This window comes from Perognathus longimembris, chromosome 1, assembly GCF_023159225.1.
Source record: "Perognathus longimembris pacificus isolate PPM17 chromosome 1, ASM2315922v1, whole genome shotgun sequence".
NCBI classification, from domain to species: Eukaryota; Metazoa; Chordata; class Mammalia; order Rodentia; family Heteromyidae; genus Perognathus; species Perognathus longimembris.
The window spans coordinates 47,304,109-47,324,422 of record NC_063161.1 but is presented as its reverse complement, the minus strand read 5'-3'; the positions used below and the strand labels follow the sequence as shown (position 1 = coordinate 47,324,422).

The 20,314-nt window shown below is 38.7% G+C and overlaps 1 long non-coding RNA gene across 1 annotated transcript; it reads left to right on the top strand.

The window, feature by feature from the left end:
* Window positions 1-908: 908 nt before the first annotated feature.
* LOC125354606 lies at window positions 909-18,209 on the top strand. The gene is made up of 3 exons (XR_007211512.1): window positions 909-1,114; window positions 7,903-7,909; window positions 18,198-18,209. It is a non-coding gene; the product is annotated as an uncharacterized LOC125354606 (long non-coding RNA).
* The last annotated feature ends 2,105 nt before the right edge of the window (window positions 18,210-20,314 follow it).

Genomic DNA, 20,314 nt, shown 5'->3' with positions numbered 1-20,314 from the left:
CAAACAGCTTCCCTAGGTCCCCCAAAATCTGGAGGACCAAGGGGAAGAGGAATCATCTTCAAGTAACCATTTTCTTCCAAATGAATGTATTTAAAGGTCAATCGATCTGTAAAATGCTCTAGTCAAAATTGGGCTGAGTCCTACCTAGCCCACGGAACCCCCTTCCAGCTATCTTCAGCAGAAAAGTATTTAGTGTGCTAAAATGACTTGCTAAAACTAACAAGGCCTGGTAAATGAGGCTGGAAAATGCTAAAGTCATTTGTTAAGAATTTTGTCTTAAATCTTGGATGGTTATTGCAAGAGTAAGATTGGCATAAATACCTCGTGCCACTGGAAAATGTACGGCCAATATTCATTTTGTGCGCTTTAAGATCCTTTACTTTTGTATGTGTGTGCATGTGTGAGTGTGAACATGTTCAAGATTAAAACTGCCAGTCTAATGTGAAGATGGGTGAGTTTAAGTTTAAACTCAAAGGTCATCAGATTTGGGCCTTATCAAATATTTTAAAGAATTAGTGCATAGTTAAAAAAAAAACAGTTAAAAGATATCTAAGGATTCTTTAATTTTCAGTTTTAAACATCTGGTATCTTAATGTTTAAGGATATTTACACTGTAATCAAGTTATTTTGTTTAGCAAAAGACATTGGGAATGTGAAATTTATTTTCCTCTACTGTTAAAACTCGGGACTAAATGTTAGAAATTTGGATATTAATGTTTGTTTATCACTGTTAAAAAATTGCTTAGGTTTCTCAGTTAGAGATAGGGGAAAAAAAGAAGACAGAAAAACTTAGGATGAGCCTGTGTGCCTATCCTTAGGAGTGAGGGGTGATCTGGCAAAGGTGCAGTTCAGCCTGTTCATGTGGTAGGACAGGCCCTGGGGGGAGTCCACACACAGTGAAAAAAAGAGTAAGCTGACACAGAGGCAATTCATCAAGCCCCAAGGAATAGGATGGGTATATGCCCATTCTGTAGTATGGGCAAATGGAGGCTTTTCTTTGTCCTGTATCTTTTCTTTAGAGGTGGACATAAAACCCTGATGGTAAAATAGGTGATGTGATGATGCTATTGAAATCTAAAACTGCCCCTTGGGAGGTTTAAAATTTTTTTTTTAAGTTTTCAATAGAGAGTTAAAAGTTTATCTGTACAATGTTATTTGATTTCTAGGCTATGTTGCAATTTGGATGTATCTTTAAAAAAAAAGGACAAAGATGCTAAGTCTGGATTCTTGTGTTTGTAATTCTGGTACTTGTAATTCTTACATTAAGGGAAAACTGTCATTTGAGTTCAGAGGTGTTCTAGGCAGTAACTAAGACGGCAGGAAAAAAAAAAAAACAGCCCTTTTTAAGCTAGCCACCCTGAGGCAATGGACTGTGAACAGTGCCTCCAGATTTCAGAGTTCTTCAAATACAATTGAAAGCTAAAGTGTAAATGTTAAAACAGAGGCTAATGTTAGACTTTAAAAAAAAATCAGGAATGTATTTCTAGATATGAGATTTGAAAATAAAGTTGTTCTAAATGTTTGTTTTAAATTGGACAAAATAAACAATTAAGGCTGACAAAATGATTGTTTAATTGCTATTCCAGTTTGCCTTGAAGGTTTTATAACAGTTTCCAGGTAGGACTATAGTAAAGGACAGATGATTCTTACAAGTTTATCAAATGTAACTTTGTACCTTAATAAGTTCCAGGTAAGAACATGCTTAAAAACTACTTCTGTGTGGACCATCTTGTTGCTTTAATTGGAGTAAAGTGGACTTTTGTAAGACTCACTGATCTGAAAACTGCGGTTCGAAGCCAGCCTTGGCAGAGGAAGTTCCCTGTGAGAGTCTCCATCTCTAATCAGCCATCATAGTTCTGGAAACAGAGTTGTGTGGAGCTCAAAGTGGCAGAGTGCTAGCCTTGAACTGGAGAGCTGAGCAACAGCACTCAGGCCCTGTCGGGATCTGAAGAATCCCCTTCTCCCCAATCCCACGGGGAGAATGGTGAATCCTGAAATCTATGAAAGAGCACTTGGCCTTGCCCTCCGCCGGCGGAAGGCCAAAGGCGTACTCCCATGGACCTGCGCTAAGTTGAGGAAAGGTTGCTGAAGCCTCCCCGCCCCCCAGTCCCCTCACATGTTACCAATAGTGGGGGCGAAAAGGAAGGCATCAGGGACACGCTGCGGTGGTGGGATGCGTCTCAAAAACTTTAATAGGGAAAGGCACTTTTATAGAAGTAATGGCGGGAAAGAAAGGGGGCTGGCCAAAGGGCCAGTCATAGGCTAAGGACCATGTCCATCAGGTGACATCACGAAACTTCCTTTGTGGGCAGGACAACCCCATCATGGTGGCACGCACATGTTCACCTCCCAAGGGGCGGAGGCTTTCTCTTCTGGTTGAGGCCAGAAGGTGGGAGGAACTTCCTCCCACACTACCCCAGAGCTGGCGGGGAAGGGCAGCGTCTTGGGGGCTCTGTGCCCTTCCCCCTTCATGGCAGAAACTGAATCCCCAACAAGGCCCTGAGTCCAAGTCCAGCGACGGATCAAGAGAAATGCCTAAGGTGCATTTACCTCAGAATGGAAAATTCACTCCTGGGACAAAAGTGATGGAGCATTCAGAGGCAGTAAGCCACAGCTTGGATGGCAGAGCTGATGTCAGATCCTAGAGTCATGTGTGCTTGGCCCTTCAAAAGTTAATCAGAGCCAGGAGGTCCTAGATGAATAGTTTGTAAGCATGCCTTTTTAATATCCATGTCTATCTACTGGGCAGGAACTTGCCAGTCATCAGTGATAATGGGTAGTAAAGCTAAGATTGTCCAATAGGGAGTAGTTTAAAAACCCAACCACCTGCATCTGTTCAAAGCCCTAACTGGCAGTGAAAATTCTGAGTTGGCATATCTGTTCAGGAAAGGAAACTTGTGGACCTGAGATTGTGTCTTTATGGAGACCTACCTGAGGCCTACAAAGGTAATTTAGGTATTGTTAGGTTATCAGAGATCAGTTTCCCCAGCCAGTCAGGAAAATGCTTTTGCAAACTAAAATGTTAAAAGGCTACACTGCTATAGCCCAAATAAGTCTGTATAGTTGTTAAAAGTTAAATGTTAAATGTAGTTTACAGTTTGGAGTAAAGCTCCTAATAGACATCTAATCTTGCCGCCTCTTGGTAAAATAGACTAAGGTTATAGGTTCCTTGCTAGGTAAGTTCAACACCCCTGAGCCAGCCTGAAGAAGTTACAGAAGATGAATGATCTTTGCCCCTCAACTCCCTTTAAAAGATGAGGCAGGATAAATTAGGGATCCCCCTTCTCCTCCTGCTGTACTTCCACTTCAACCTTCCCTTCTCAAAGAAGCCTCAGGCACTAGACGCACTGAATTCGTGGCAGGTAGGGAGTGGCTAAAGGTTTATCAACAGGTTATTTTTGTGGGGTCTCCAGGCCACCAAAAAGTGCCCAATTTGTCTAAGGTGCTAGCTTTTGTAGACACTTTTTCAAGATGGATGGAAGCTTTCCCAACTAAGTGGGAAAAAGCACAGACAGAAGCGAAGAAGCTGAGAATTGAGATAAAAAACCCTGCCTATCTCAGGGTTGGGACTCTCAATCCAGATCCACTGCGTCAGTGACTGACAGTTGGGAGTCCAAGCTCCCTCCAGCTTGCAGTAAAGACTTTCATGTGTTTGCATCTGTATAGGCTCCTTGGTGGTCTTTGGGGACCGGAAATCTAGGCATAACACAAGTTCTTGCAAGTGAAGCTTCTGGTGCGATCTGGGAGAATTTCTAGTAAAAATGCCAATGTATTTTCAATGCTTTCTCAGAATGACAGAGGTCTCTTGCTTTTTTTCTTTTCTTTTCTTTTTTGAGAGTCTGGTCCTGAGGCTTGAACTGAGGGCCTGGGCAGGCTCCCTGAGTTTCTATGTGCTCAAGGCTAGTACTCTACCACTTGAGCCATGGTGCCATTTCCAGCTTTTTCTGAGTGGTTTATTGGGCACCAGAGTCTTGTGGACTGTCCTGACTGGGCTGGCTTTGAACTGTGATCCCGAGACCTCAGACTCCTTAGTAGCTAGAATTGCAGGTGATAGCCACTGGTGTCTGGCTGACAGAGGTCTTTTTAACATAAGAAAAGGTATGGTTTGTATCAACAAGAATATCACTTATTGTTTTGGGCTCCCTTATCGAATATGAGATGAATAGGTTCGTTCATCCATTTCTGGGTCTTTTATTCTGTTCCGTTGCATCTCTGGCCTATGTTTATGGCACTATCAAGCTGTTTGGATCACTTAATTATTTAAACAGAGAACTGAGTGCAAGCCTTTAGAATGAAGATAATTCCCTCTTACTCTGTATATTCCAGACAGAAGTGCACTTCTCTTTAGGGCCCTGGCTGGGACCCATACTGGAATGTGATGTGAAGTGAAGTTCTTTTCTTGTTTTTACTTAATATGTTGAGCCCATTTCTCACAAAGGACAAGTGGTTTGGTGCAGTTCTGAGCTCTAGCAAAGAGCAGCAAGGATCCCTGGAAAACCGTGGTTCATGTGTGCTCACTGTCTCCTTTGAAATGAACTAGAATGCAACAGCCCAGTGGTGTTGTCAGCTCTCTTCTCTGCTCAAATGTTCCCTTTACAGGAATGTTGACAGTCTTTGCTCATTTTTGTTTTTCAGTGTTCTTGGCACATGGTAATGCTTTTTCAGTAGTATTTTGGAATGAATAAAATAAATTCATGAATGCAGCAATTTATAAATGGTCTTTTACTTTTTATTTTTTGATTTTGTATTTTTACCCAAGAATGTCTTAATGCAATGAGCTCAGATTTGACTCTCTAGAGTTATTGGAATTCCTCTGCCTGAGGACAGATGAGCTCCTCCACAGGTCCAGGAGGGAAATCCCAGATGGATGCAGGCAACAGACTGACCTGGAAAGGCTGGTCTCTTGACCTTGCTGCTCTATCCCAAGATTCCCATGGAAGACTTATGGTGCTGAAAGCTTACAAGATTATGAATTGGGGTAACTTTGGAGGGAGTAGTTCATAGATCAGGGAGATTGGTCTGGGTCATCTTCAATTTCTAAGAAGTGATGATGTTGGAGCTTCATTTTACACAGGACAAAAACAAAACCACACAAAACTAGAGGAAAATTGATTGTCTGGGACATAGTTAAAATAGGAGATCTTTGAAATGAAGTATGCATCATCAGAGTCAAGGAATGAAAGTCATGACAACTGATTCTGGCTGTGCTCTTGATTACTTCCTGTTTACTGGGCATCAATGTTTCCTGGTAGTAGCTATCCAGATTCTCACTGGCAATTCCTGTTTGGTAAACTCAACCAATATAATTCAGATTTTGAGTCCTGGTGTCAGCACCTTGCCTTCAACTGGTACTAGTTTTCTTGTATGTGATTCATGCTATTCAACTCAGCACCACGAAGTTCTTGGCACTCATTGTATTGCTGGGAGTTTCTACCATCCTGGTTTCTAGTTGTAAGTAAAAGTTCTCACTTGAATGTCAGTTTTGGGGTATAAAAAAGAAAAAAAATACCATGTCTGGGTCTCTGTATCTAGAAGTTCCTAGAATACTGTCAGTTCTTGACCCATTGTGTGTATCTGATTCCATCTCTAGGTGACTATTACGATGACTGACACAGGATACAGATTGTCTAATACAGTCAGTCAGGTGTTTTCCTCATTGTCAGCTTGGCTCTTGAGTGCTAACTACTGTAATTAAAATTGATTGAGAAGATAATCGGTGGTTTATTTCAGGAAGTGAAGAGGACCACATTTCCCTCATGTGGGCATCTGCCTTATCTTCAATGTGTCCACTCAGGATGAAGGCTTTCCATGTGTGAACATCTCCAGTATTGGCCACCTTGTATATTCCCTCTGAAAATGACCACCTTACATCTTCTTTTTGTTTTTGTCTTCTAGAGAATGAGACAACAGATGCTTCCTTTGAAACAGCAGGTACTGAAAATCTGCTCTTCCCTTCTACTCCTTTCTTCTGTCACCATCTCCTATCCATGTGAGATTCTGTGTGCATATTCTAAATCAAAGGGTCTTGTATGCAACACCAGGGAAAGCTACATTCCTGATGTTCAAGTTCATTTTGAGTGTAGATAATCTTATTTCTTACATACCCACATAGAAAAGGAAGCCATGGACATAGAGTTATAAATCTGTAGGTATTATTCATTATTCTTCACCATGTGGCACAACCATGAGTCCTGACAGTTGCTTGAGCACTTTTATGAATATGTGTGGGTTCTTTTTTCTTAGAAGATCTGGATATGTGGCATGTCCATTAAAGCTGAGGACTTTCCACTTGTCAGAATTAAGAGATAATTAACTATTTCTGTAGATGCTGTTTTATGAGGAGATGCAACCACCTGGAAAGGTAGGGACCAAGATGATACTATGATCTTAAAGAAGGATATTTTGAGTTTGGATGCCTGTGGCTCACCATAAAATCTTATCTACTCAAGAAACTGAGAACTGAGGACCGAGGTTCCAAGGCAACACAGGAATGACATTTCTGTGAGGTACTTATCTCCAATTAACCATGCAAAATCACAGGTAGAGTTGTGGCTCAAGTGGTAGAGTGTAAGAGTTGAGCACAAAAGCTACTGAACAGAATTCAGGCTCTGAGGACTAATCCTAAGACCAGCTTTAAAAAAAAAAGAAAAAGAAAAGAAAACAGAAGAGAGCAAAGAAGGATGGCTCTAAGGTTTGCTGTCAGCAATTGTGTATGTGTCTACATCAGTGTTAATTTCCTTTTTCTGAGTTTACAGTGAAGTAGTGGACGTGGGATTTCCTTGTTGCTTCTGAGCAGCTTTGTCTGTGAACAACAACCTAGTTGTATTTGATCTTCTTTGCTCCTGCCTGGAACAAAATGCTTTCCTGTCTCCTTTGTGTCATGGTCCAAGGAGTGACCCCCAAATTCTTGGTGAGGATATGGGATCTAAGATGAGGAATCGAGGAATTTTGTGGGAAGAATGAAGATGTGACCACATTGATGACAGGACTGTAGGAGGAATGAATGTTTATTCCTGTCTGAAACATGTATCATTTCAATTCTTGGCATAAAATTTATTTATTTATTTATTCATTCATTTATTCATTTAGCTGGTCCTGGACCTTGAAGTCTGGGCCTGAGCATGGTCTCTAACCTCCTTTTTCTCAAGGCTATCACTCTAGGACCACCTGCATTTTTTCTGTGATTAATTGGAGATGAGAATCTTAAGGACTTCCTCTCAGGGCTGGCTTTGAACTGTGATCCTCTTATCTCAGCATCCTTAGTAGCTAGGATTACAGGTATGAGCCACTAATGTCCAGCTCAAATTTATTTTTATCTTTAAGTAGTTGTACAAAGAGTTGCCCTTGAGTGATGGAGAATATGAGTACAGTGAATGTTAATCCAATTCACCCCTTTCATCTTTCAACCTATTTCTCCCAATTCCACACCTCTCTCAGTTTTCTTAATTTTGTAGAACCTGCATTGAATTATATGATTATATTCCCCTCCTTCCTTGTTTCATCCATCTACCCTTCTGCCCTTGATTCCTAGTTCCCACTCATACTACTGTATTATTGGTGACTATTTTATTTGATTGTTAGATCTTCTTCCATTTTATTTCTTTAGAGAAACATTGCATCGCCTGACACATTGCTCCTCATTTCAGAGGCTCCTGCAGATGATTCTATTGCTGACACCTCTGAAAATTCAGCTCCATCTAAAAAATTCAAGCTTTTGGGGCATGTCATTATTGTAGGTAAGAATTGTTGAATTTGTCCTTTATATGGCTCTTAGATACTCTTCATTTCCATTGTGACAGAAAACTATGGGTCAGAGAGAGAGAGAGAGACAGAGAGAGAGAGAGAGAGATTTTAGGAAATCTACCTGGTCTTCTATTCATTGTTGTCTAATTTATGTGTTAGAAAAAAAGTGAATACATAAATTTAAAAGGATCCAGAGGTTGCAGTTTGTGAGGTATCACTTTTTTTTGTGCAAGAAGTTGCAGTTTGTGAGCTAGTGTTTGTGTATGTGTATGTGTGTGTGTGTGTGTGTGTGTGTGTGTGTGTGTATGTATGCGAGAGTGCATGCTGGCCCCAGGGCTTGAGGACTGTCTCTCAGCTTTTTTGCTCAGGGCTAGTACTCTACCACTTGAAGCATAGCTCTATTTCTGGCTTTTTGGTGTCTAATTGAAAATAAGTCTCACAGTCTTTCCTAGTTTTAAAGCACAATTCTCATATCTCAGCCTCCTGAGTAGCCATGATTACAAGTATACATCATTGGAACCGAGCATCAATTTTCCCTGCATCATTTTTATAATATTGACATCAGAGAAAAAATTATCTTTAGCATAAATTATTGAAATAAACAATTTCTCCATGAATCATTGGAATCTTTTAAAAAGAAATTCTGTTTTTTTAAGATTATTTAAAAGTAGAAATGGTTTAGGATAAGGCCTCTCATTGATTATATATTTGTCTGATATTCACAATAGTTTGAGAATCTGTGAATTCATTTCTAGTTTTCAGTTTTGGTTTATTTTCTCTTGAGTTTAAGGTGAGTCCACTGAATTCAGTGTCACCTGATTGTTTTCAGTCCTCATTCAGATTCTGGAGTGGGACATATTCTTCATCATCTTGACATCCCATTTTCAATTGCACCCTTGATATCAAACTATGGATCTTAGTAGACAAAGTACTGTATTAGTGGATCTTAGTAGACAAAGTATTGTATTAGAAATGAAGATACTTGCAGCTTGTAGATTTGTTCTTCTATACTTGACCAGAGCATTTTCTCATCTAATGTCACCCAACAACCTACCTTTTTCCTACTCTGGCTGATCATTTTAATCTTCTTTCAAATAAATCATAGTTGTAAGCATTGTCATGGACTGGGTTGATTTTGCATTGTGTAGACCACCTACTGAAGAAACTGCATTATTTCTAATATATCTTTGTGCTTTTTAAATTATTGGACTTTTTCTATGTTTTCCTAATATACCTTAATTTTGGTAAATAAGGCAATGGTTTTGAGTGTAATATTAGGTAAAGGAATTTCTTTGTATGAATATACTACAATACCAGGTTTCAATGGTCAGGTACATTTCACCAAAATCATCTATTTCCTGATACAGATTTATTCTGATGTTTTACTTTTACAATTGAGAGAGAGGACAACAACTGCTAACAGCTAGCACAGCATAGGATTAACCAGTAGGTTTTGAGGACTTTCTTAGTGTTTTCTTCTAACCAGCAAAAGGATTTTGTATAGGACCCAGAAATCTCATAACTAATTCAGTAGGCAGTATGAAATAAGACAAATAAACCTCAATCCAGCAAACTGACAAATGACATCTCACATAGAAAAATGACATATCAGGGACAAAAGTATACAAATCAATACTATTCTATGCAGAACCCCACATAATATCAAACATCCATATGCAAGTCCCCCAAAATGTGTCCTCTGTTTCAATGTTATCTGAGAAATAAAGCATTTTTCCAATACCTTTCCTCTCTTGTACTCCACTCTCAGCTACTCTGGTTCTACTCTGCCCTCACTTTATCATGCCTCCAGTTTCCTCTGCCTTCACTATACCCAGCCTTCAACTAACCCTATCTTCTGTTCCCTTTCCTTCACTGTAATCTGCTCTGTTTTTCCTCTGCCTGAATTCTACTCTACCTTCACTTTCTCATTTGCTCACTCCCTATTGCTTCCCCTCTACCTTCTCACCTTTCCCGTCTTGGTTTTCCCCTGACTTTACACTTCTTAGTCTTCATTCTACCTTGCTTCCTTCTTGATCAGGCTTAGTTAACCAAGAGTATTTGCATTCTTTATACACAATTTGCATTACTTATACAGAATCAAGGATTTGAAGGCATACCATTTCCATATAGCCTCTGGATGAGTAGCTGAGTCTCTTGCTTAATTTGTGCCTCATTTCCAATTATGAACTGGAAAGTTTTTTCCTGGTGTTGGTGGCTAACCTATGGAATCCTAGCTACCCAGAAGGTTGAGGCTGGAGGCTGGAAGGCAGCTGGGTAGGAAGGTCTGTGGTGTGTAAGAATCTTATCTCCAATTAAGTACCAAAACAAACAAATAATTAAAAAGGGGCAAAATTGAAGCTCTGGATAAAGTTTCAGAATGCTAGCCTGAGCAAAAAAGCTCAGAGACAGCACCCAGGGCCTGAGTTCAAGCCCCAGTATCAGTATCAACACCAAACCAATCCACCAAACAAAACCCTCCAGATTAAATGGACTGTTACCTGGCAACTCCTGATTGGTGCTCTTTGAACCTATTGTATTATAATCTGGAGTCCTATTCTCAATATCTAGCTTTGTCTTGGAATTGTATCTCATCTGAATACCCTGTATACTGTATATACGGGTATTAGAACTAGGGAAGGGAAAGGGAATATCAAAATTGAGAGACAAAGGATAAAAAGACAAACCCTTCCAAAAGCAATACTTACAAAACCATTTGGTGTAAACTAACTGTGTAAACTATGAGGGGAGAGGGAAAGGGGGAGGGGGGATGTAGGGGAAAATGAGGGGGGAAGTAACAAGTTGAACAAGAAATGTACTCACTGCCTTACATATGAATCTGTAACCCCTCTGTACTTCACTTTGACAATAAAAAAAAAGAATTGGATATTTTTTATGTTTATTTCCTGATCTTCATGAGAATCTGGCATTGCTTCTGTTGCTGGAAGTTTTTAATATGTTGTTCTTTGGCAGTAAGTATAATTCTTACTTGAGTGGAAGACTGGGTTATTTGTACATTGAGATACCTGCCCTTGGATGGTTTGTGGGTTCAGATGTGCCAAAGATGCCAGAAACAACCGTTCTATGGTTAAGTCCCTGGTTGTGTCTAAATCAAACTGATGAAAAGAGGTGACATGAAGCCAGGTTACATAGTTCATTTACATAATTAGTTCAAGCTGGCAGCTCAGGCCTGTATTTCTCCCTCCTCTGATTCTTTATCATGTAATCTGTAACTCCAGTTTAGATTTGCTGGTTATTTTGGAAAGAAAGTCTTATGGACTTTATTAACAGGGTGACTTCAAATACCAATTCTCTGGATAATATCCAGCTGAGTAGCTAAGATTAGAGGCATGAGCCACTGGCACCAGGTAATTTCATGTGTTTTGGTATATCTTAATTTTATCCAATAAAGAGTTTCATTCTGTCCATTCTATTATAATAGTCACCCCAGCATTATTCTATCCTTTCTATCATTTGCTATTTTCTTATGATTCCCACTCCTTTGTATTTTTCCTCTATTTTCACGACTTTTGTGGTTTTTGTTTCTGTGTTTTTCTTAACACAAATGAGCAAAAATTGCAATTCTTTTTTCTTTTTGTAGAGTGGCTAATTGCACTTAAGATAAATAAGGAAATTAAGATTAAAGAAAATGCCAAAATACAAAGAGACAATGTGGCATCAATGTGGGAATGTTTAATCAGGTTCCTCAGCCGAAAGATTTCTCAGGATTCATGTATGCTTGTCCATTCTGGGGAAATGTGTTCAACAGCTCTCACGACTGAAGTGAGTTTGCCCTGTGGGATCCTATCAGCAAGGAGAGTAGAGATGCCAGTCAGAAGCTGACTGTTGGCCTGGACAAGATTTGCTAACTTGCAGCAATGCTAATGTGTTACTACTTATGTTCCTCTTTGTAAATGGAAATTCTGTTCCTGTTAGACAATATTCCAAAACAGAAAACAGTTTGAAAGGAGGGCCTCCCAGGATAGCTGATTTGAGTTTTATTTTGCGAAATTTTGAGATATTTTCAGTTTCCAGGTACATTTTGTATTCTAGCTTCATTTCCTTTTGCTCTCCAATTTTCAGGTAACTTTAAATATAAAACTTTACATTCTACATGCATGTTGATCACTGTGCTATGAAATTTACACGTGTTCTATGTTATAATATCTCACGGGAAATCTACAAAGCAAACATTGTAAAATTTAGGAAATTGAATTTTATAATGATAAACTTATCTTGGGCATATGGGCAGTGAGAAAATATCCAGAATTCCATTCACATGTTTGAGTTCATGGGAATCAAGATATTTCTTTCCTGTTTTCCATTTCTCGGCTAGTTACTGAAATCTTACTCACTGGTCTCTGTGGCCCAGACTGTGGGAAAGCACGGATCTCTGTATTTTAGAAGAAGCTAGACCATGTTGTGCCAAACTATGGTTGATATTACTATGGAACTGGGCCCTTGGTAAACTCTGTCACATCCCAGTTTACTCATTGTCCATGAGAAGATGTATATCCAAATATGACAGATAAAAAATCATGCTCTATTATTTTCAAACTTGAAACTCGTATTCCTTGGGATTTCATTTGAATTTAATGACATTTCAAAGTTGTTAGTGTGAATTAAGATCCTGAGGAGTTAGGCCTCCTTCTTCATTCTTGCATAGAAACTTCATACAATTGTTTATTTTCTCTTTGTTATAGTACATGGCTGAGCATGAAGACATGTGCTGCTTTTACCACATTCCTGTTGGCTGGAACAGAACTTTCCATTTCATCTCATCCAAAAAGTCACCTTACTCTGTATTTCCCTCATCTTTGATCTGTTTATTTTCTTTGAAATAAAGAGTATTTGACAAAAACATTCATTTCTTTCTGTTTTGTTTTTGGTTAGTACACTAATCTTCTATTGTTTGACATTCCATTGAAGATACTGATTTTTATGCAGCACTTCCTTTGTTTTGGTGTTTTAGTGCCAAATAGAATCTACTCTGTAAGAGGACAATGTTCTTAAAAAGTACGTTAGAATGGAGACAACTGTTCAAAACATGTCCAACCTGATTTATGTAAGCTGTTTTTCAGATCTGCTGCTGTAACAAAAATAGGTTTTAGAGGAGACATGGTGCTACACCTGTTGTTGTGTTTATGACTTCTGAAACCTTTAGAAGAAGCAGGGAAAATATTAGGAGGACTAGTCCTGGGACTCTTTAAGTGTAAGCAGAGCTTATTACAATGGAAGTTTATCTTACATTTTATTTTGGTTCTTGTCTTTCAAAGAATGAGACACCTCTGGTACTGGAAACCAGCTCTGTCCTTCTTCTCCTCCTGTCTGGGGCTATTTTCTTTCCAGCCTCTTTCCTGTCAGTTCCCATCTTCATCTTCTATGTTATATGGAGTCCTAAGTACAAGCCAGGGAATGCTTCATTCCTGATACATTCAAGTTCATTTTGTATGTAATCTCCTTATTTCCTATTTGAACAGAGAAGGAAGCCACTGAGGCAGAATTTTCAAACTTGTAGATATTATTTGCTGAGCCCAATGCATAAAGTCCTTACTCCTAATATCACTGCTCAAGTCTGTGGAAGTATGTGTCTGTGTTTAAAAATGAATAGCTATCTAGCCATTTGTAATTTTCAGTATTAAATTTGTGACATATTAAAACCAGGGGAATTGTTATACACTGGAAATAAGAGACCATAAGTCCTAGAGGTGCTGTTTATTGGAGGTCTTCCACCTGGAAGACCAAGGAGCCGCAAAGGAATCCTTGATTGGAAAAAAAGAAGGGTGTAAGATTTTGTTAGAAGTATTGCATATGCCTAATGCTCACATCAGTATTTGCTTCCCTGATTACTTGTAACTCTGGGATTCCTTTGGTGTTTCTGGGCAGCAGTGTCTGTGAATAAGAACTCAGGTAAATTTGATAATCTGCGCAGTGACTATCTTCTCTATCAGTGTTACTGAACAAGAAGGGAAACCCCAAATCTTTTGAGTTTCAGCACGAATATAAGTAGAAGGATGAAGAATGAAAACAAAAGTTTGTAAGTAGAATTCAGGTGTGACTTCAATGCCTACAGGATTGCAATGATGAAAGGGGAAGAAAGAATATATGTTTAATCCTATATCAACACATTTCATTCCGAGAGAGAGAGAGAGAGAGAGAGAGAATGAGAGAGAGAGACAGAGAAAGACAAAGACTATATATTACTAGACAGTTTTCTTGTCCTTTCAGCTGCTTTTGTGGAATCTATACTGCTGCTGGATCCATAATCACAGCTGCACTGGAAACAATCACTTCTGCTTCTGACTTATTACATGGGTGGATCCCTTTTTGTCACTTCTATGTACATCTCAGTTCTTCACTGTGATAAACTGAATGTAATCTACCCTAATTTTCTTCCCATTGCTCTCTAATACTTTGTATTCAGATTCAAGTCAATATTCTAATTTTAAAGGAGCTAGAAAGTGGCATATTTTCTGTTATCAACTTAAACTGCACCCTGATTGTAATATTTCATTTCATTAGAGAAAATTGATTGTTACTAGAAATTATTGTCAAGATGAAAAATTTCAGATGAAACATGGGAAATGTCCCTTCTATTAGAATGGAAGTTCTGTGTTGCTTAGAGATTATTCTCCATGTCTTTATTCTACATGGCTTTATGACATATAATTTCAAAGCCACCCATTTTTATGTGATACTCAGTATATGGCTGGGAATTTGCAAATTTATTTAGCATCAAGGTCGATTGTTCAATTCTGGTGGATTTCTCCTTAGTCCTCAAGTTGACTCCATGGGTCAGCTTTCACCCTCAAGACTTTCAGTCTTTGCTGGTGCACACTTATGGCTTCTGTACTTGTTCACGATTATTTATCAACATCAAGCACAGAGAGCAATGGCCCCCCTCCTACTTGTCCTTTCTGAGCCTTTTACTCACTTCTGGTATGGTGTAATCATCTCTCTTTTGTTCTCTGATTTACACTGTTTTTGTATCAAAAGTTTTCTGGGGCTTGAGCTCAAAGCCTATATTCTGTCCCTGAGCTTTATGGCTCAAGGCAAGGGCTCTACCACTTGAGCAACAGATCCTCTTCTGGCTTATTGCTGGTTAATTGGAGATAAGAGTCTCATGGACTTTTCTGTCCAGTCGGCTTAGAACCTCAATCCTCAGATGTCTTTCTGCAGTAGCTGGAATTGCAGGCATGATTCCACTTTTGTTTTACATTTTTATACCAGCGTATCAGTTGCCATCTATTACAGTTTTTACATTAGAGTGATTAATTACTTGATTTATTTCTATGGATTGATTGATAGAGTTAACATATTAGGCTAGATTGATTACTATGTGGCATTCAGTTTCTAAATAGGTGATGGATAGTATAGAAAGTTAGGTCAGTAAGCTTTAAATGGATCAGGAAGGGGGTAGAGAACCTGTCTTATGGGTACATGGATACTGACAGCTTAATTAGAACAAATGTCCACTTATTTCCTACATTTTTAAAACATGTTCAAAGCTGACTGACATCCAGCCTTTCTAAGGGACACGACATTTCTTGTCCATGTGGAATACATGCATTTCCATGATGGATACAATCTGCAGATATCTAACAGAGGGTTATTAGAAATTTGACATGGAAGTTAAAAATGTGAATGTTTGTATTGATTGAGTAATCAATCATCATGCTAATAAAGTGATCTCAAAATCCTTGTCAGCTGCTAGATTGCTAATTTTTTTTGTAAAAGATGATGACAGATATACTAAAGGGACCATAAAGAATTGAGCAATAGTATGAAAATAAGATTGTATTCATGTCTACCAAATACCTTGTTTAAAATTGATCAGTTCTCACAAATGAAAAGAGAAAATAGAAGTAGGCCAGGCTCTGGTACCTCACACATATAATCCTACCGTTTTAGAGGCTGAGATCTGAGAGTTACAGCTTGAAACCAGCCTAAGCAGACACATCAGTGCAACTCTTTTCTGCAATAAACCAGTAAAATGTACAAACTGGAGGCTTAAGTGGAAGATTTTAAGAAGTCTAGCTCTTAAATTAGTAAGTCTAGGTGCTTTGAGATACTGATGAACTGTGTCCATAAGAAATCAGACCATTCAGTGCTAACCCTGTAATGGGTGATGAAGTGGTAAATCACTGCTTAGCTTGGAGAGGTGGATGGTTGCTTCCTGGTAGGTTTAAAAATATCTTTATTGGTTGCTTAAACAAAGTTGTGGTTAGATTTTTGGTCTTTGTCTCAAATCACTACTGTCACTGACTGATGGTGCTGCTTCCTAAGATTATTGGGTCCCACAAAGACAAGTCATTGGGAAGTTTGAAGATAAAATTATCTCACCAAATTTCTGGTAGTTGCCTTGCTATGTCAGGATAGTGTTCAGATATTAACAGCTGCTTATTTTTCTTACACATTTAAGTCATTACAAATAAAATGAAATTTAAAGCTTGGTTGGAGAAAAAGCTGTGAAGGAATCAAATGGACTGTTTGTATCTTGAATTGATGAGCACATCAATAGGAAAGAATTTCCTAGTCCATATTATTATGCCAAAATGGTGAAACATGGATAACTTATTAAAAAAAATCAGTTACTATCATGAACACAACGGTGTAAGTGACAAAAGTGGATGTTTCTGTGACTTAGATTATGTAAAATTTAGTTAAATCTACTACAAACTCATAATAATTACTATTTGTGATGATGGGTTTGATTATTAATTTTTTTATTTAGTGTTGATCCTGGGGCTTTAATTCAGGGCCTTGGATTTGTTCCTTAGCTTTACTCACTCAATATAATACATCCACTTCTGTTTTTGTGGTTATTTGGAGATAATAGTCTCTTGGACTTTCCTACCTGGGCTGGATTTGAACCATGATGCTTACACTTCAGCCTCCTGAGTACCTAGGTTTACCAGGATGAGTCAATGGCAAACAGATAGCTATTTATTTGAATGAAGATGAGATTTTTAGAGATGAGGAGCTCTCCTAGATAACAGGGGAGCCATTAGCTGAAATCACATGAGTGTGGGTTCTGGGAAAACTGAGCAGGACCATGCTCAGAGGAGCAGGCAGAGGCCATCTGCACCACTAAGATCATTGCACAGGCATTTCAAAATTACTGGTTAGATGGTGTGAAAATATTTCTTGGGAAGGGCATTGTACCAAGAATAAAAAAAATGTGGACTCTTTTTTTGTCAAAATCAGAACTAGTCATGATTGATGTCACTAATTTCAGTGAAGTCTCAAGGTATATAAAAATAACCAATCGAAGATTTAAAAAACATTCTTATAAGAAAATGAAAATTGTGAGCTGGGGATATGGGCTAGTGGCAAGAGCGCTTGCCACAAATACATGAAGCCCTCAGTTCGATTCCCCAGCACCACATATATAGAAAATGGCCAGAAGTGGCACTGCGGCTCAAGTGGTAGAGTGCTAGCCTTCAGCAAAAAGAAACCAGGGACAGTGCTCAGGCCCAGGACTGGCAAAAAAAAAAAAAAAAAAAAAAATGAAAATTTGAATGTAAAGGGGTTGTGGCAGAATGCCTAGTGAGCTCCAGGATGGTGATCTAAACTTATTAACAAAAAAGAACTAAAACTAAAAATGAAGAAAGAATAGAGTATGTAATAAAAACCAGTATCCTCTGTAGTTTCTAAATCTATAGAAAACAAGAAAAAGGACAAAATGAATTAGTTTCTTCTGCAGTGCAACACAAAACAATTCTGCCTCCTTCTAAAGAAGAAAATTAGGGGCTGGGGATATAGCCTAGTGGCAAGAGTGCCTGCCTCGGTATACCCGAGGCCCTAGGTTCGATTCCCCAGCACCACATATACAGAAAACGGCCAGAAGCGGCGCTGTGGCTCAAGTGGCAGAGTGCTAGCCTTGAGTGGGAAGAAGCCAGGGACAGTGCTCAGGCCCTGAGTCCAAGGCCCAGGACTGGCCAAAAAAAAAAAAAAAAAAAAAAAAAAAAAAAGAAGAAAATTATTTTATTATTTAGTCAACTGGCCAAGTACATTTTGTGGAAAAAAAAATACCAGGCATTGACCAGAAATGAACAACATTCTAGAAGCATTGTACGAATGCTTAGGATGTAATTTCAGTTCTATATCTTACTTCCCTGGTGCTCAAGGAAAAATTTCTAATGACAAATTTATCTTTTTTTCATTGAAAAAAACTGGGGGGGGAGGTGGTGGAGGGAGCCTGTGGATAGAGACCGAGGCCCAGGTTTCAATCTCTACAACAACAAAAAAATAAGTAAACAACAAATAGAAAATATTTTGTATCCTAAAGTATCTGAATTAGGAGAAAAAGCTAAAGAAGAGATATTGACAGTTCCTCAGGGAAAGAAGTTAGTCCTGCTCATGCATGGACACATAGCCTTCATCCTGAGTGTATTTCTGTCAATCTGTCATTGACTGTTTATGTTCAACTGTCCTTCAACTGTGAGGATTTGCAGGGTTGTTAAAAGGTTTGAGGCTAAAAATAGAAAAAGTGATCATTACAGGAGAATAAAGGCAAAAGCATGCTCATCAGTACCAGGGGGGAATTTTCACAAGGACAAAAAGAAAAATTATATATATATGTATAGTGGACAGTGGCTAGTGCCTATAATCAAACTACATTGGAGGATTAGACCTGGAGCATTGAAGGTTGAAGCAAGCAGGGGAAGGAAATCCCATGATATCTAAGTCAATTAACCAGCCAAAAGGGAGGAGGTATGGCTCCAATAATAGATCTCCAGTTTGAGCTTGCAAACCAAGCATGCCTGAGATCCCTAAGTTCAATCTTCAATCTAGTGGAGTGAGGGAAAGGGAGATAGACCATAACCAGTAGGAAAAAGGAATGTGATAAACACTCTAGATGGTCATACTACAAAAGCTTAGTTCTGAGTGGACACATTAAGAGAAATCACATATATAGTAAAACACGTGGCAATATAATATATGCTTATTCATGCTTTCCTTAAATTATACCTTCAATTACATTCTTAAATGTATTCAGTGGGCACAATAATGCACTTGAGTGTCAACCTTATGACAGAAGAAATATATGACTGAACGAAGAAATCCTCAGAGCCAATCAAGACCATACTGCATAATCAGAACAGAACTGAAAAAGGAAAAGAACCACACAGGGGGAGTTGTTTTCTATTCTCATTCTAGACACTCAGGACTCAAACTTATGTTCAATAATAATCTTTAGTTCTTTACTGCCACACAGGAAAAGTAGAAATTCTCACCAGAACCAGGTTTGTAAGAACTTCATGGTAGAAAATGAAAAGCAAGCAGCCTTGTGAAGGTTGCTTCAGAAGACAGCCAGATGCTGACCCCAGGATCCTCCATCAGTAGAATCCACAGAGCACCCAATCTACACATAATCCACAGCACACAATCGGGGGCTTCCAATCCTGAATCTGGCTTCATAATGCCAGGAAGTTTGGGGAAGAGAGCAACCAAGTAGAATGAACAGATTGCCATTTGTAAACATCAGAAGTTCAACTGATTGCCAGACTCTTATTGTATAATCAATGTTTGAATTGATTGCCAGACTCTTATTGTATAATCAATGTTTGAATTCAACTGTTGGTTGTTTTAACTGCTTTTCAGATAATAAGTTATCTTGTAGGTTTCTTCTTCCTGTGGGAAACAGAGCTTGCATAGCTCTTGTACTTCTGGCAAGTTGGAGAAGCCCATGACCAACTAACCTGATATGTGATATGCCCTTTTTAAAGGTTTAGAAGTGACAAAGGTACAACACATGCGTAAGCACACTTACATGGCCTCTATTTCCTTTTAAAGAATCAAAGCAGAACAGCCAATTCCAATGCCTTGTCCTGAGTCACTCAGGCTGTGCATTCTTCAAATCAGGGCCTCCCTCCTCTACCAGTAGTGAGGTAAGATGAAGTTATAGTGAGTGAGATCAGCACTGATATGAAGAACCAAGTCTACTTTCACTAGATTTTCACCTCACATATACAGGTTCAAGGGAAAAGAATAAAAAGGATATGAAATTAACTGCCATGCATGAATTAATGAGTCCACACCATCAGTTTGTTCAGCTGGTCTCGAGGGGTGTATGTACAATGAACAATATTGGAAGAATTCCATAGAAGCAAAGTACAGCAACACTTCATGCTATCTACTCTTTCAGAATATCACTGCAATGAAAATTACAGGAATAAATAGGGAAAAGGAAGGAATCAGGCACTGTGTCATGTGTGAGTATGGAGAGCCTCCTAAAATCTAATACAGTGGAGATGAAAGGACAGTAAAACAGGAGGAAGAAAATGGTGATGTAATTTTAGATCAGCTGATCCAAAATGGCATTTTTAAAGAAAGAATAAAGGGGGGAGGGGTGATTATGCAGGCAAGAATTCATTGTATATACCACAGAATTGAAAAATAAAAAGGAAAAGGTAGACAGAAGAGGGGTGACAATATTGTAGTGTTAACAAAGATCAAGATGCATTATACATGTGAACTGCTTTGTTCAATAGCTAAAATTTCAATATATAACCTAAAATTAAGACAAGCAAGGGAAGAGGTTGGGTGGGAGGGATGGGTAAGAATATTT